At 45.2% G+C, this 14,058-nt stretch overlaps 1 pseudogene; it reads left to right on the plus strand.

Moving 5' to 3' along the window:
• The first annotated feature begins 763 nt into the window (after positions 1-763).
• LOC129626055 (kinesin-like protein KIF11) lies at positions 764-6,834 on the plus strand (annotated as a pseudogene).
• Positions 6,835-14,058: the final 7,224 nt, after the last annotated feature.

The following is a 14,058-nucleotide window of genomic DNA, read 5'->3' on the forward strand; positions in this document are numbered from 1 at the left end:
AGAGTAAACACATTTTAGGGGTTCAATTAAGGCTTAAAAAAAATCAAATTGACCAGATGATTGACTGTCATGGGGATGTGGAAGAGCATGGAGCTGCATGGGATTAATAACACAGAGACAAATTGGCTAAAGGGAAGTGAATATTAGTGGCTGGTTGGCTATTCCAGAGACATGTGCTTTACGAGGATGAATTAATACTCAGTTTCCCAGAAGGAAAAAAAATAAACTAATTTTTGAGAAGCCAACAGTGCTTGTTCTAAATGGGCCAAGAAAGACTCCAGGTTTCCAACGGTGTTACCATTCAAGCATCTGAGCGCCCTGATTCACGTCGCCTCTGACATCAGACTGCCAAAGGCCAGTGGGCACATGGGCCAGAACTGCCTGTTGAAAGCAGCCCGTCTTCTCTTGCTCACATGAGGAAATATCCAGCATCCACCCACTGGTTGCTCTATAAATTGTGCTGTAGCCTCAGACCAAAAGCATTAAAATTGGGTCTCAACGTATGCATGGAAACAGAAATAGGTATGTTTTATATGCGTTACCTTCATCTATGTGTGCACACACCAAAGTTATGGAACACAATGGAAGATTATTCTGTGGGTTGAAAATACAGCTGCTTATAAATTACAGACTAGCACAAGACACACTTAGACTACAGTGCTTTACAGACGCAAAGCGTTGTCTTCATCAGCATCATGGCTAGACTTTGAACACTGTTGTAAGCACTTTACACTTATTTTACTTATCAATGCCCTGAAATTAGTATTGTATCTGTTCTCATTTCACACATGAGGAAACTGAGACGCAGGGAAATTAAGCAACTTTCCCAAGGTCAGGGATGGGTCAAGTGCATGATAGGATTGACCCTCATCACCTGTGACCCAGGAGTGTCCATGTGCCTGACAAGGGCCACTGGAATGGGACGGGAAGTGTGTGTCACTCTGGAGAGGATGTCACTGTGATCCATGATGTGTCTTGCTTTCTTGCTGCGGTGTCACTTTCTAGATGGCGAGAAACTGCCATTTCAGGTCTGTAAGTCAGGGTCTTGTGGAGTCAGATGCCCACTGCCCAGCCATGGACACAAATCTGAGCAGACAACGCTGTCGCTTCAAGCTACTGAGATCATTTCTTTTTCCTCACATGTTATGGGAGAATTACATCAGATATCACAGAGAACTTTAGCCCCATCTAAATGTTTTCATTACTTATTAAAGGAACATATTCACATATCACTTGGGTAATTAATAAAAAGAAACCTAGGCTGCTCTAATGGCAGTAGAATTAATCTTTATTTGTAACTCAAGTAAAGTAAGGCAGCCTGGACATCTGTGTTCCTAACGGCTAATGATTAATAATTAAAACTTCATTTTATATGTAAAGAATTTTGTTATATTGGTGTGTACTGCTCTCTTCTTTTACCTCTTTTGATAAAATTTAAGATATTCAGTTGTCTCCTTAAAGAGTAATTCAACCTAGTTTATGTCAAAGAAATCTTTTGTTTTCAAAGGCTTTTATAGCAACTTTTTCTGTGTGGTAAATGCTTTGCAAATACGGAGCAGTGGTAAAAATCTGCCTGCCAATGCAGGAGATGAAAGAGTCGTGGATTTGGTCCCTGGATTGGGAAGATGCTCTGGATGAGGAAATGGCAACCCACTCCAGTATTCTTGCCTGAAAAATCCCACGGACAGAAGAGCCTGGCAGGCTACAGTCTATGGGGTCGCAAAGAGTCAGACACAAAGAGTTGGAGCACAAATTTGGCAATAACTCTTCAAGTATTATTAATTCTCCCACAGTTCATGGGTAAGGAAGCCAGGATTTGGTCTACGGGTGTGTGTGTGTGTATTGTGTGTGCGGGGCAGGGGGTGGGGGGGTGTTCAGAGTTCCAACCTTCAATTATTACTCCATCGTTTTCCTAAGGATCTCGAACAACCCATCAATTATTACTCAAGTGAATGAATGAATCTCACTTTACCAATACCTTTCATTTGAATGTCACGGCAGTCCATTGGCCATTGGACAAATGTATCATCAGTATCCCTAAGTTATAAGAACTGAGTCTTGGCAACATGACGGGGAAAGGAGGTGGCAGAATTGGGCTAGAGCAAAGAACATACTCAATAAGCCTAAGGTTAACCAGAAACTCACCAAGAAAGCTGATTAAGGTTGATCTTGCAGGCAGTGAGAACACTGGCCATTCTGGAGCAGTTGACAAGAGAGCTCGGGAAGCTGGAAATATCAATCAGTCCCTGTTGACTCTGGGAAGGATTATTACTGCTCTTGAAGAAAGAACACCTCATGTTCCTTATCGAGAATCTAAACGGACTAGAATCCTCCAGGACTCTCTTGGGGGATGTACAAGAACATCTATCATGGCAACAGTTTCTTCTGCATCTCTCAACCTGGAGGAGACTCTGAGTACATTGGAATATGCTCATAGAGCAAAGAAAGCCTGAGGTTAACCAGAAACTCACCAAGAAAGCTCTGATTAAGGAATATACAGAAGAGATAGAGCATCTGAAACGGGATCTTGCTGCAACTCGTGAAAAAAATGGAGTGTACATTTCTGAAGAAAATGTTAGAGCTATGAGTGGAAAACTAAGTGTTCAGGAGGAAGAAATTGTAGAATTGGTTGAAAAAATTGCTGCTGTTGAGGAAGAGCTAAATAGGGTTACAGAATTGTTTATGGATAGTAAAAATAAACTTAACCAGTGCAAATCTGACCTGCAAAGAAAGACACAGGAACTTGAAACCAAAGACATTTGCAGGAAAGGAAGTTACAGCTTGTTGAAGAATACATCGCCTCGGCTTTGGAAAGTACGGAGGAGACTTCATGATTGCTGCCAACAGGTTGCTTAACACAGTTGAAGGAAAGGCAGCTGATCAGCATAATGCAGAAGTTCAGGATGTTTTTGGCAAAGACTTGAATAGTCTGTTTAATAACATGGAAGAATTAAGGGTGGCAGCACGAAACACAGGCCATGCTAGGCACTCACGAGACCTTGCCTGGCGCCCTGCCGACGTCCAGGGTGTCTGCATCAGACACCATTACCGCAGCACTTGGGTCTCGCACATCGATTCCAGAAAATGTGTCTACACTTGTTTCTCAGATGTCTGATATGATATTGAAAGAACTGTTAACGGCAGAAAGTAGAACTGTATTTCAGGAATTGATAAAACTGGGAACAGCTTTATCCCCCACTGTGGCATCTATCCTGGAAATCAGTAGTCAGCTGGAGAGTATTTTCAAGACTTCGTCTATTGTGGCTAATAAGATAGAAGATCAGAAGGAGGAAATGGATGGCTTTCTTAGTACACCGTGTAACAGTCTACGTGAACTAAAATATAGTTTCTTCCTTGGCTGAATCACAGAAGCTGTGTGAAAACTGAAGACGTGAAGAAAGCAAAGAAAATATATTCAACAGGAACTTTACCAGTTAATCAGTTTTTGGGAGGAGAGATTCTGTGATTTGGAGGAAAAGTGTAAAAACATCCAGAAAGCAGTTAGCAGTGTTCAAGAAAATACAGAGCAGTAAGCTGTTTTTACAGATTAATTGCTCCCATTTCACCACCATCGCCAGGCCGACCACTGGCAACAAGAAGAACTAAGAGATATGGGGCATCAGATGCCGACTGTCACTGGAGCGGCCCAGTTGTCTGTAAAGCCTCTATTGCTTCATAAAGAGGAGATGGTGTCTCCTCTTTTCTTTGAGCAGGGAAAGCAAGCAGGAAGCCCAATTGTGGAGAGCTCAGCTATTTTTATTCTTGGTTTCCTGTTGCCTTCCTTCTACATGTATATTAGAGAACCATTGGAGACAGAAAACTATGAAGTGTTGCTTTTTAGAAATGACTATGAAAGTTTTTATCACTGCTATGGCCTTAAGAGCCTAAGCTCTATGCTTTTTGAAATTTTAGGGAGAGTGAGCCTATAATTTCAAGATACCTTAAGTAGCAAAATTTGAACCACGTCTTCCAAGTGCCATTCTTCATAAATCTATTTAGAATCAAGCTTAAAAATCACCACCAGCAAATCATTTTCATAGCCTATATGGCAACTGAACATTCTTCTATTTAATTTTTCAGCAGTGCTTTATTATAAGACATAGGTTGCAAAAAGTGAGTTATTTGTATTGTAAGCTGAAAAGAATGAGAATCATGGAGTAAATTTGCAGCAATCTCTTCTGAGGAAGTTTGGTTTGGGGGTGCAGAATATAAGTCTTGTGAAATTTAAAGCACTCTTTTAGTAGACTTCCCTGGTGGCTCAGATGGTAAAGCATCTACCTACAATGCAGGAGACCTGGGTTCAATCCCTGGGTCGGAAAGATCCCCTGGAGAAGGAAATGGCAACCCACTCCAGTATTCTTGCCTAGGAAATCCCATGGACAGAAGAGCCTGGTGGACTATAGTCCATGGGGTCACAAAGAGTTGGACACGACTGAGCGACTTTCTTAAGTAGACTAGAAATCAAGGCCCATATCACTGAGTGCCTTAAATGTCTCAGGTGTTGGAATAAATAAGAATGCAACAGCAACAAAATAAGGTTATGATTTAAACTGTTGCCAAAGCGTTTATAAGTTTGCTAACTGGACATCCTTCGCACATTTAAACCTTTCCTGTTCCAGGTTTAGCTTCATTTCCCCTTATTTGCTTCCTTTGTGGCTCAGCTGGTAAAGAATCTGCCTGCAATGCGGGAGACCTGGGTTCGATCCCTGGCTTGGGAGGATCCCCTGGAGAAGGGAAAGGCTACCCACTCCAATATTCTGGCCTGGAGAATTCAATAGACTGTAGTGCATGGGGGGTCGCAAAGAGTCGGACACGACTGAGGGACTTTCACTTCACTTCTGAGGATAGCAAGAAAAATAGACATTTCAACTGTGCCTTTAGATTCTCAATTAGGCTGATGGAAACAACAGCCCCAGGTCATTCACCTTAAAACCTAAACAAACAATAGGCCAACCAGAGGTATAGAATTAGTATAGAATTTAAAGACTCAAGCGACAGTTTTCTATGACAGGTTAACCTGGGGTATCCTCTAATGCACATTAATGAAGTCTCCTTTATGTACAGTTGGGAAGGTCCCCTGGAGGAGGAAATGGCAACCCACTCCAGTATTTTTACCTAGAGAATCCCATGGACAGAGGAGCCTGGCGGGCTACAGTCCATGGGGTCGCAAAAAGTCGGACACGACTGACTGACTAATACTACTATAAGCGCCTGAGGACTTCCCTGATCGCTCAGTTGGTAAAGAATGCGCCTGCCATGCAGGAGACCCTGGTTCAATTCCTGGGCCGGGAAGATCCGCTGGAGAAGGGATAGGCTACCCACTCCAGTATTCTTGGGCTTCCCTTGTATCTCAGCTGGTAAACAGTCTGCCTGCAATGCGGGAGACCTGGATTCAATCCCTGGGTTGGGAAGACCCCCTGGAGAAGGGAAAGGCTACCCACTCCAGTATTCTGGCCTAGAGAATTCCATGGACTCGCAAAGAGTCAGACACGGCTGAGCAACTTTCAACTGAGCGACTTACAACATTTGAACTCCTAGTTTACAGTTCTTTCCTCCTGCACTCAGTTCAGAAAATTGACAGCCTCAGGTGAATCCGGGCCACAGGCTGTTGAAATTTAATTAGTTGGGAAACTCCAAATAAAACCACCAGGTTTCCAAGTTGTCTGTAAAAAATGAAGACTTGGCCACACGGGGTTTCACTCCCGTAGACAGCCACCCAACTCCTGGAGCTGGGCCCCTGTGGCCCGCCAGGCCCTGATGACCCTCAGGGCAACCTTGGGGGAGGAGGAGTTAGTCTCTCTTTACTGATGAGGAAGCTGAGGCTTGGGGCGAGGCTTGTGGTCACAGGTGGAAGCAATGGTGTCACTCTAGTGGGATGGCTGTGGGGCTGCCTCTTAGACGGCATTTGTGCCGATACTAGGCCTGCCCAGGGCCCGGAGTGTGGACAGGAGGTATGTAACAGGCCCTGGAGTGGCGAATGTTTCCTTTTGACCGAGATCTCCAGGAATGGAGAGAAATGCTTCCCTTAAGAGACCCCACCCTAACTCCCCAGCTGGTCAAGTAGAAAAAGCAGCCACTGTTCCACACCCCGAAACAGGTATGAACAAAGGTTTTTTCTTTTCTTCCAAGGGACAGATGATTCTGCCTCCTTCACCTAAGATGGCACCGACTTGGAGGTCTGCATTTTTAACATACATCCCCCTCTCTGTTCAGTGCTTTCATCAGCTACATGGTAAAATCGGGGGGGGGGGGGGGGGGTCTTGAACTATCCCCTCAGGGGACCCTGCGCGTTTCAGGAAGGAACCATGTTCAGGGAGGAGCATGGTCTTTTCTTTGTGCATGAGAAGATAGCTCTGGCGTCTCCTCTTCTATAAAAGGACACCAGCCCTAAGGGATTAGGGCCCCACCCTTATGACCTCCTTCCAGGCTCCATCGTCAGATAGTCACATTGGGGGTCAGGCCTTCCTGCCTTCCCCTCCCTCCCCCGTCCGCTGTATGCGCTAGCCACTACATGCCAGACACGAGTTGGAACACAACATGAACAGAGCCGGCTCAGCTCTCGTCCATGGAGCTCACACTCCATGGTGGAGACAACATAAACAAGTGAAGCCAGACCTTCCTCTGTGGTCCCAGAGTGACCCAGGGCGTCACTCCCATCCTGCCACCCCTTTTAGAAGGAAGTTCAAAAAATTCTTTTCTTTTGGAAAAAAAAAATTGTTTCTAACAAGTGGCTCTGGAATTCTACTATAGCAGACTTCTGTATGAAAAGGGTTATGAGAGAAGCTTTCGTTGCCTGTAAGCATCGTCCTCTTCTTCTAGCTGACTCACCAGGCTCTCTTTGATGCAAAGCAAACCCAGACCCTGAGACGCTGATATTTGCAGAAGAGACAGCGTATTTGCAGGACAGTCAAGCGCAGAAGTGACAAAACCAATCTCAGCTCAGACTCCCACAAGAGGGGGCGTGGCTGGGGTATTTATGGGTTAGGGGATAAAGCAGCAGGGCGGGCTGAGCGTGGGGAGCGTGGGGAAAGGTGATCGGAAACAGGTGCAGCCTGTCCTTCTGCGCAGGCGTGACTAAGCCTCGGGCCTCTTCATGGGACACGGATTCACAGGTGAAGGCACTCAGCCAATCAGAGGGTGGAGTTTTTAGCCCTCTGACATCTGAAGGTCATTAAGGGGAGCTGGTGCATGCCCAGTTGGTGGTCCTAGCCAACCTTAACTTATTCAATCCTAACCAGCTCAAACTAGGCACAGCTGACTCCAAGTTTCTGGAGGAAAAAAAAAAAACTGGACAAACATCTTATTAAGCTACATGCCGCTTGGAGGACATGCATGTCCTTGATTAATGAAGGCAGATGAAGTGGATTTGACTAATGATTTTCCATGGTCTCATCTCCAGAAATAGAGGTACAATGCTTCCTGGTGCCCTTTAAGCTTAGTGGCCCAGGAGGCATGCTCTCAATGGTTGGTGTGGATGGAAGAGGCATCGTGGGTCAGTTCACTGAAGCATTTCATGGCAGGTGAGTGAGCTCCAGAGCTCTCCACCTTGCACCATGATGGGGGAGCCAGTGCTTCGAGATCCACACCACGCTTGGTGGGACACCAAGACAAAGTCCCCCTTCAGCCTCCGCGATCGTTGAGTCTACTCAGGGACGCTACCCTCGAGGGCCACCTGGACCTTCAATGAACCTCACATGAGAAGAAAAATAAGCATCTAAGTTCATAGACAACAAACACATTTTTGAATCAGTTACCACTGAGATTTGGGAGCATTTGTTGCTACAGAGTAATTTCAGCCCTCTATGTTTAATTAGGGGTTATCATGATGGGTGGAGAGCACTTGTCATGAGGAGCCTCAGAAAAACATTCTGGTTCTATTTGGAGTGTATGTCTAAGATCAATAAGATTAAAATGAAACAGTTTTATTTTGTTCTTACTTTAAACACATCTTTTCTTAGTGGAACTGAAGTGGAGATTGCAGAGGCTGGTGAATGCCCTTTTTTCAATTCTTTGCAGGCACTACCACTAGTAAAGGCTATTAAGACAAGAACTCAGGTGTTTGGGGGTTTCTTAAGGGCCAACTCTTATTGCAACTTAATTAAGAAGCTCAGCTGAGAAGCATCAGGCTATTAAACAGAGGTTGACGGAGCCTTGGTTGACTCAGAACTGCATAGAGACACAGCCTTTATTAGTCTTCTTTGCTTCTATCAAAGCAAAGTAGGTTTGTGTTCCACTTGGGGACGAATCCATCCGTCACTGTGAAATCCCTGAGGACAGGCAGGTCCATTTCAAACCTAATTTGCAGTTGGCTTTTCATTTTAGTGGTTTTGGAATGGGATTCATCTGCCTAACCCCTAGTGTGTTTGGTTACCTCATGCAAATATTTAATACCCACTGCGAAATTTCAATAGAACACTAACAATTTGTTTTCCCTGCTTTCAGCCTCATTTGTCAAAGCTATTGACCCAGGTCCATAAAGAAATGTCACTCTCGCCCCCTTTGCAATGGTTTTATGCAAATAGCTTTCGAGACTTAATTCTAGGGAAATGCTTAGGGAGCAAGAAGATGGGGGGTGGGGGAGAGAAGATAGATCAAGATGGCAGCTACACAGAAAGATGGAGGGGAAGGAAGAGGGGAGTGGAGGAGAGATGGGGTCGTGGAGAGAAGGGAAGCCGGAAAGAAGGAACAAGTCCAGGGGCACTAGACTTTCTATGCAACACAGAGTTCCTTCCCTGGGCACCTCCCAGCCCTGCCATGAGGACAGACGTGAGACAATGATCCTAAAAGGGTCAAATACCACTCACAGAACTTCTGACGCTTACAGTTCGAACAGAGAGAGAGAAGCCAGAAAAATAATCGTGGGAGTAAGAGCCAAGATTGCCTGACAGAGGAAGGCATACCTGGGGCTCCACCTTGCTTTCCAAGGGGTGTATATATATGTGGGCATGGGCAGTTCAAAAGCTTCTAACTATTTTTGCTGTCTAAACTGATCTGCCCAAGAATACTCTTGCTACGTCCTCAGCAAGTCTGTTGCCTTCTCCCATCCCCCTGCTTCATAATATTCCTTCTTGAATTTTGCAAAAGAAAGGCATGTTTTAGCCATCCAAACTCTTCCTCTGAGGCTTTACCTCCAGGTGTACACACCTCCTGGGCATCAAACCAAGGGGCAACTTAGCACGTTGGCCTCTGGGCCAGGGCCCTTCTCACCAACACTCCACCATGCTCTCTATCCATCTTTTGAAGAGATGCATTTCCAATATAAATATTCTCCTAACGTTTAAAAATCATCGCATTTTGCTTTTTATACTATTTTCATGAACTGAGTTCTTCTGATAATTCAATCCAAAATATATTTTTAAGGACTTGCCTGGTGGTCCAGCGGTTAAGCCTTTGCCTTTTAAAGCAGGGGATGCAGGTTCGACCCTTGGTCGGGGAGCTAAGACCCCACATGACTCTTGGCTAAAAGAAAGACAAAATACATAAAACAGAAGCATTGAAAGTCGCTCAGTCATGTCCGACTCTTTGCCACCCCATGGACTATACGGTCCATGGAATTCTCCAGGCCAGAATACTGGAGTGGGTAGCTGTTCCCGTCTCCAGGGGATCTTCCCAACCCAGGGATCGAACCCAGGTCTCCCGCATTGCAGGCGGATTCCTTACCAGCTGGGCCACCAGGGAAGCCACCAGGGAAAACAGAAGCAATATTGTAACAAAGTCAATAAAGAGTTTAAAAAAATGGTCCACATCAAAAAAATCTTATACATATATATATACATACACACACACATATATATATATCACTCTTAGCGACTTCTATTCACAGTAAATTTTAAAATTCACATATATACATTTGAAGCCCATAGGGGCAGAGACCTGTTTTACCTGAGCAACTGCAAAGCACCCAGGCCACCTGCTCGTAGAGCCTCTTTTTTCAGTATGCAGGTAGATCCTGACTTCCAGAAGTCACTGGAAACTTCCATATTTACAAACAGCTCTGTGGTCTCGATCAGGTCCCCTTAAAATGCAGCTATGTCGCAGGATGCCTTCTCACTGAAAAACGGTTTCGTGGGTTGCTTTCTGCTTCCATTCAGCCTGCAGTGCGGTCTCATCCATTTCATTAATCTCAGTTGTATTTGCATCTCACTGTTTCATTTTTTTCCAAAAGAGCCATTTCCTGGCTAAGACCATTCATCTTTCAGGCTTCTCCAACTTCAAAGGCTGTGCTGAGTTGACTTAAACTACTCCATAATACTGAAAATCCCCTGAAAGACTACATTATTATACACAAATACCACAGAAGCCGCTGCTAGCCTTTGGGCTCAAGTTCATGTTTCTGGGATCATTTATTCCATTTAGTATCAGACTATTCTGTTAATTTGACCTCCTAAGTGTGTATAGTATTTTACAAGGTCACCAGCACCTCTATAAAACTGTCCCTCTTCCAAACAATAGCCAGGACCCAGGTCTTATCTTGGAAAAATAAAAACTAAAACGTCGTAACAATAGGCATCTAAATATGGGAAACTGATGGAGACAGTTATAGACTGTAAAGGTGAAAAGGAAATTAAAAAATCAACTACTCCATAATATTGCTGCCTCTGCGTCCATTTCGTGAGGCCAGGCAGCCTACAGGGGCCTTGAACGGACACCAGCCCCTCCTGCATGCCTGCCTCAGGGGCTCCCGCGCCCAGGACCACTGGTGGTGGGAGGCCTCTTAGGACCCGGGTTGCAAAGCAGGAGGGGAGTGGGAGGCCTGTGAGCAAAGCTTCCACTGCTGCTTCCCTCACTAGCCTTACTGCCTGAAGCATACCCAGCCCTCACCGCAAGCCCCTTCTGCTCCCCCTGCCAAGCCACCCTCCCCGCTCCTCTCCACCATCCTGGTCTCCCAGGAAACCAGTCCCTAGTGCCAAAAAGGTTGGCAACTGCTGCCCTACTTAAGAGCCCACTGTGTCACCAGTAACGTTAAGTTCCTAATATGACTCCCGCAATGACCTTTATCGTCAACTCTTCCCCACACCCCAGGGCCTTCCTCTTGTGTGCCACTCAAACACCTCTATCACCTCACAGCTCCAGAGCTTACCCAAACCCTTCTCTTTTTGCTTAAATTGACTAATCTGGCCTTAGTTCAGGGACCCCACAGGGCTCCCCCTGCGGACCCTAATAAAGGCACTCGCCCCAGGTCCTGCGGCACCCTCCCTGCCTTGACTTCCCCAGGGGCCCCTCCAGATGTGCCATGTACTGCCCCCAGGACCTGTGAGTACTAAACCTTCATATTTCCCTTTCCCTGGCAGTCTTTTGTTGAATCTGTTTCATCCAATACGCAGGACTCTATTTAACAAATGTTCATTTAACAAAGTCGCAACAGAATGGAGGTTGGATTTGTGTTCAGAGATGATTATTCACCAGGAATCTTAATTTTAATCAATTATTATTTACCTGAACACCACGTGGATGGGAGAAAAGTTTAGCCCTTCCTGGGTTCCAAACGTTGAGTGGTGGGCCAGCCTGAGTTACCAGCTAAGGTGTGTGGTCCTGCCCACCAGCTTTGCTGTAGGATAGTCCAATCCACGCCCCAGCAAAGCTATACATCACTGTATGTGATGAAGTGTGGTGGTCATCATGGCCATTTGCTAAATACACAAGGCCCTCCTTCCTTCTAGACAGCATTGCACTTCCCCACCATATTTGAAATTTGGTGCAGCCATATGACTGGCTTTGCCTGTGACGTATGAGTAGAAGTGGAGTGTGTTATTCTTGAACCATCCCCTTAAGCCCCTTTATCATCCACTGGCCATAGTGGTATAATAGAAACAGCTGTCGAGCCGAAGGCTGGGCCCTTAATGAAAACAATCTACAGAAATCCCTGCTGTAACAGAGGTGGAAACGCAGCATTTTTGAGAATTAACTATTTCTTATCTCAAACAACTGAGATTTGTTATTGCAGCATACTGGGCCATTCTGACTGACGCAGAGTTATTTACTAGTTAAAGCTTCATTTGCTGCTGCTGCTACTGCTAAGTCGCTTCAGTCGTGTCCGACTCTGTGTGACCCCATAGACGGCAGCCCATCAGGCTCCCCCGTCCCTGGGATTCTCCAGGCAAGAACACTGGAGTGGGCTGCCATTTCCTTCTCCAATGCATGAAAGTGAAAAGTGAAAGAAGTCGCTCAGTCGTGTCCTACTCTTAGCGACCCCGTGGACTGCAGCCCACCAGGCTCTGTCCATGGGATTTTCCAGGAAGAGTACTGGAGTGGGTGGCCACTATTTACAACTTGTTAAATCTGTAATGCATCTTATTTTGGTTTTGCTGTTTAGTTGCTAATTTGGGTCCGATTCTTTTCAACCTCATGGACTGTAGACCGCCAGGCTCCTCTGACAATGGGATTTCCCAGGCATGAATACTGGAGTGGGTTGCCATTTCCTTCTCCAGGGGATCTTTCTGACCCACAGATCGAACCTGCATCTCCTGCTTGGCTGGTGGGTTCTTTACCACTGAGCCATCTGGGAAGCCCTTTATTTTGGTTACTGTGCTTTTTTTCCACCTATAGAACCTCAGTCCTTTGCATGATTTGCATTTTTAAAATACATTTTAGAAAATTTATTTTTAAGTGGAAGATCATTGGTTTACAATGTTGTGTTGGTTTATTCTGTACAACAATGTGAATGAGCCATAAGTATGGATATATCCCCTCCCTCCTGAACCTCCCTCTTACCTCCCCCCTACCGTATCCCCCCCTCTAGGTTGTTACAGAACACCAGGTTGAGCTCCCTGAGTTAGACAGCAACTTCACATTCGCTATCTATTTTACATATGTTAATGTATGTATATTTCAATGCTACTTTCTCAATTCATGATCTGCATTTTAAATCTGCCTTTTGGAACCAGTTCTGCAAACTGCCAAGCTTGTATTTTGTCCTTGGTATATATATGACTTCAGAAAGGACCCAAGAGTTTACCACCATGATTTATTCTGCTGCCGGCCAAAGCCCTTTGACCATGGAGTCTGTGCTCAGGGAACTAATCCTGGAGGCCATGACCTCTGTAACATTTCTCCGCAATTCCATTTTCTGCTTTGACCCAGGGTCAGAGACACTGGTCAATAAGCCAGCCCGGTGTCCATCAAAATTTGATTTAAATAAGAATGTAAACAGGAAGGTCTTTGCAAGAGAAATGTCATGTGCAGCTAATGGAGACCAGAGAACAAGATTCATCAGCCCTGGAAACTCAAGAAAACTGGTGAACCAGACCAAAGGGCATGACCTGTAATCCAACTCAGCAATGACAGACCCAGATGCCATCCTGCATGGGTCCATTCACCTAGTGATTAGTGAACCCTAAAAGCTGGTGGGAACCTTCACTCCTTTAAGACAGCAACATAAATACACAAACTCCAATTTAGATAATCATCCATTGCAGAACGATGAAAAAAAATCTCATCATGATCGAAACAATACTTTTCTCTCCATGCATGGAATTGTCTCCTCGTTTGTCTAAGGCCTTAGCAGATCAGAGATCCAGCATTCTTAAACTCTGAGTGGTACCAGGGCACCTAATCCAACATCAAAGTCTTGAATGAGGTCAGCTTCTCCTGGAAAATTCTTGAGGGTATGTATCATCACATTTCATCAGTTCTGGCTTTAATTTTTCCTCTCAGTTTCTTAACTGTAGACCTAATTGAAACCACGCAAGGCTACTTGATCCCTCTATCTTAAAGGACAGAAGGACACCTTCTGGAGGATGAAGGGAGAGAAGTAACAACTGGAAGACTCTTCTTGCAGAACCAGCTGAATCTAGAGACCTTGTGTGTGTGTGTGTGTGTGTGTGTTAGTCGCTCAATTGTGTCTGATTTTGTGTGACCCCATGGACTGTAGCCCGCCAGGCTCCTTTGTCCATGAATTCTCCAGGCAAGAATACTGGAGTGGGTTGCCATTCCCTTCTCCGGGGCATCTTCCTGAATCAGGGATCAAACCCATGTCTCTTACGTCTCCTGCATTGGCAGGCAGGATTTTTACTGCTGAGCCACCTGAGAAGCCCCTTGAGACCTAATAGTGATCAGCTA

Source organism: Bubalus kerabau, chromosome 13 (assembly GCF_029407905.1).
Source record: "Bubalus kerabau isolate K-KA32 ecotype Philippines breed swamp buffalo chromosome 13, PCC_UOA_SB_1v2, whole genome shotgun sequence".
In the NCBI taxonomy this organism is placed as follows: Eukaryota; Metazoa; Chordata; class Mammalia; order Artiodactyla; family Bovidae; genus Bubalus; species Bubalus kerabau.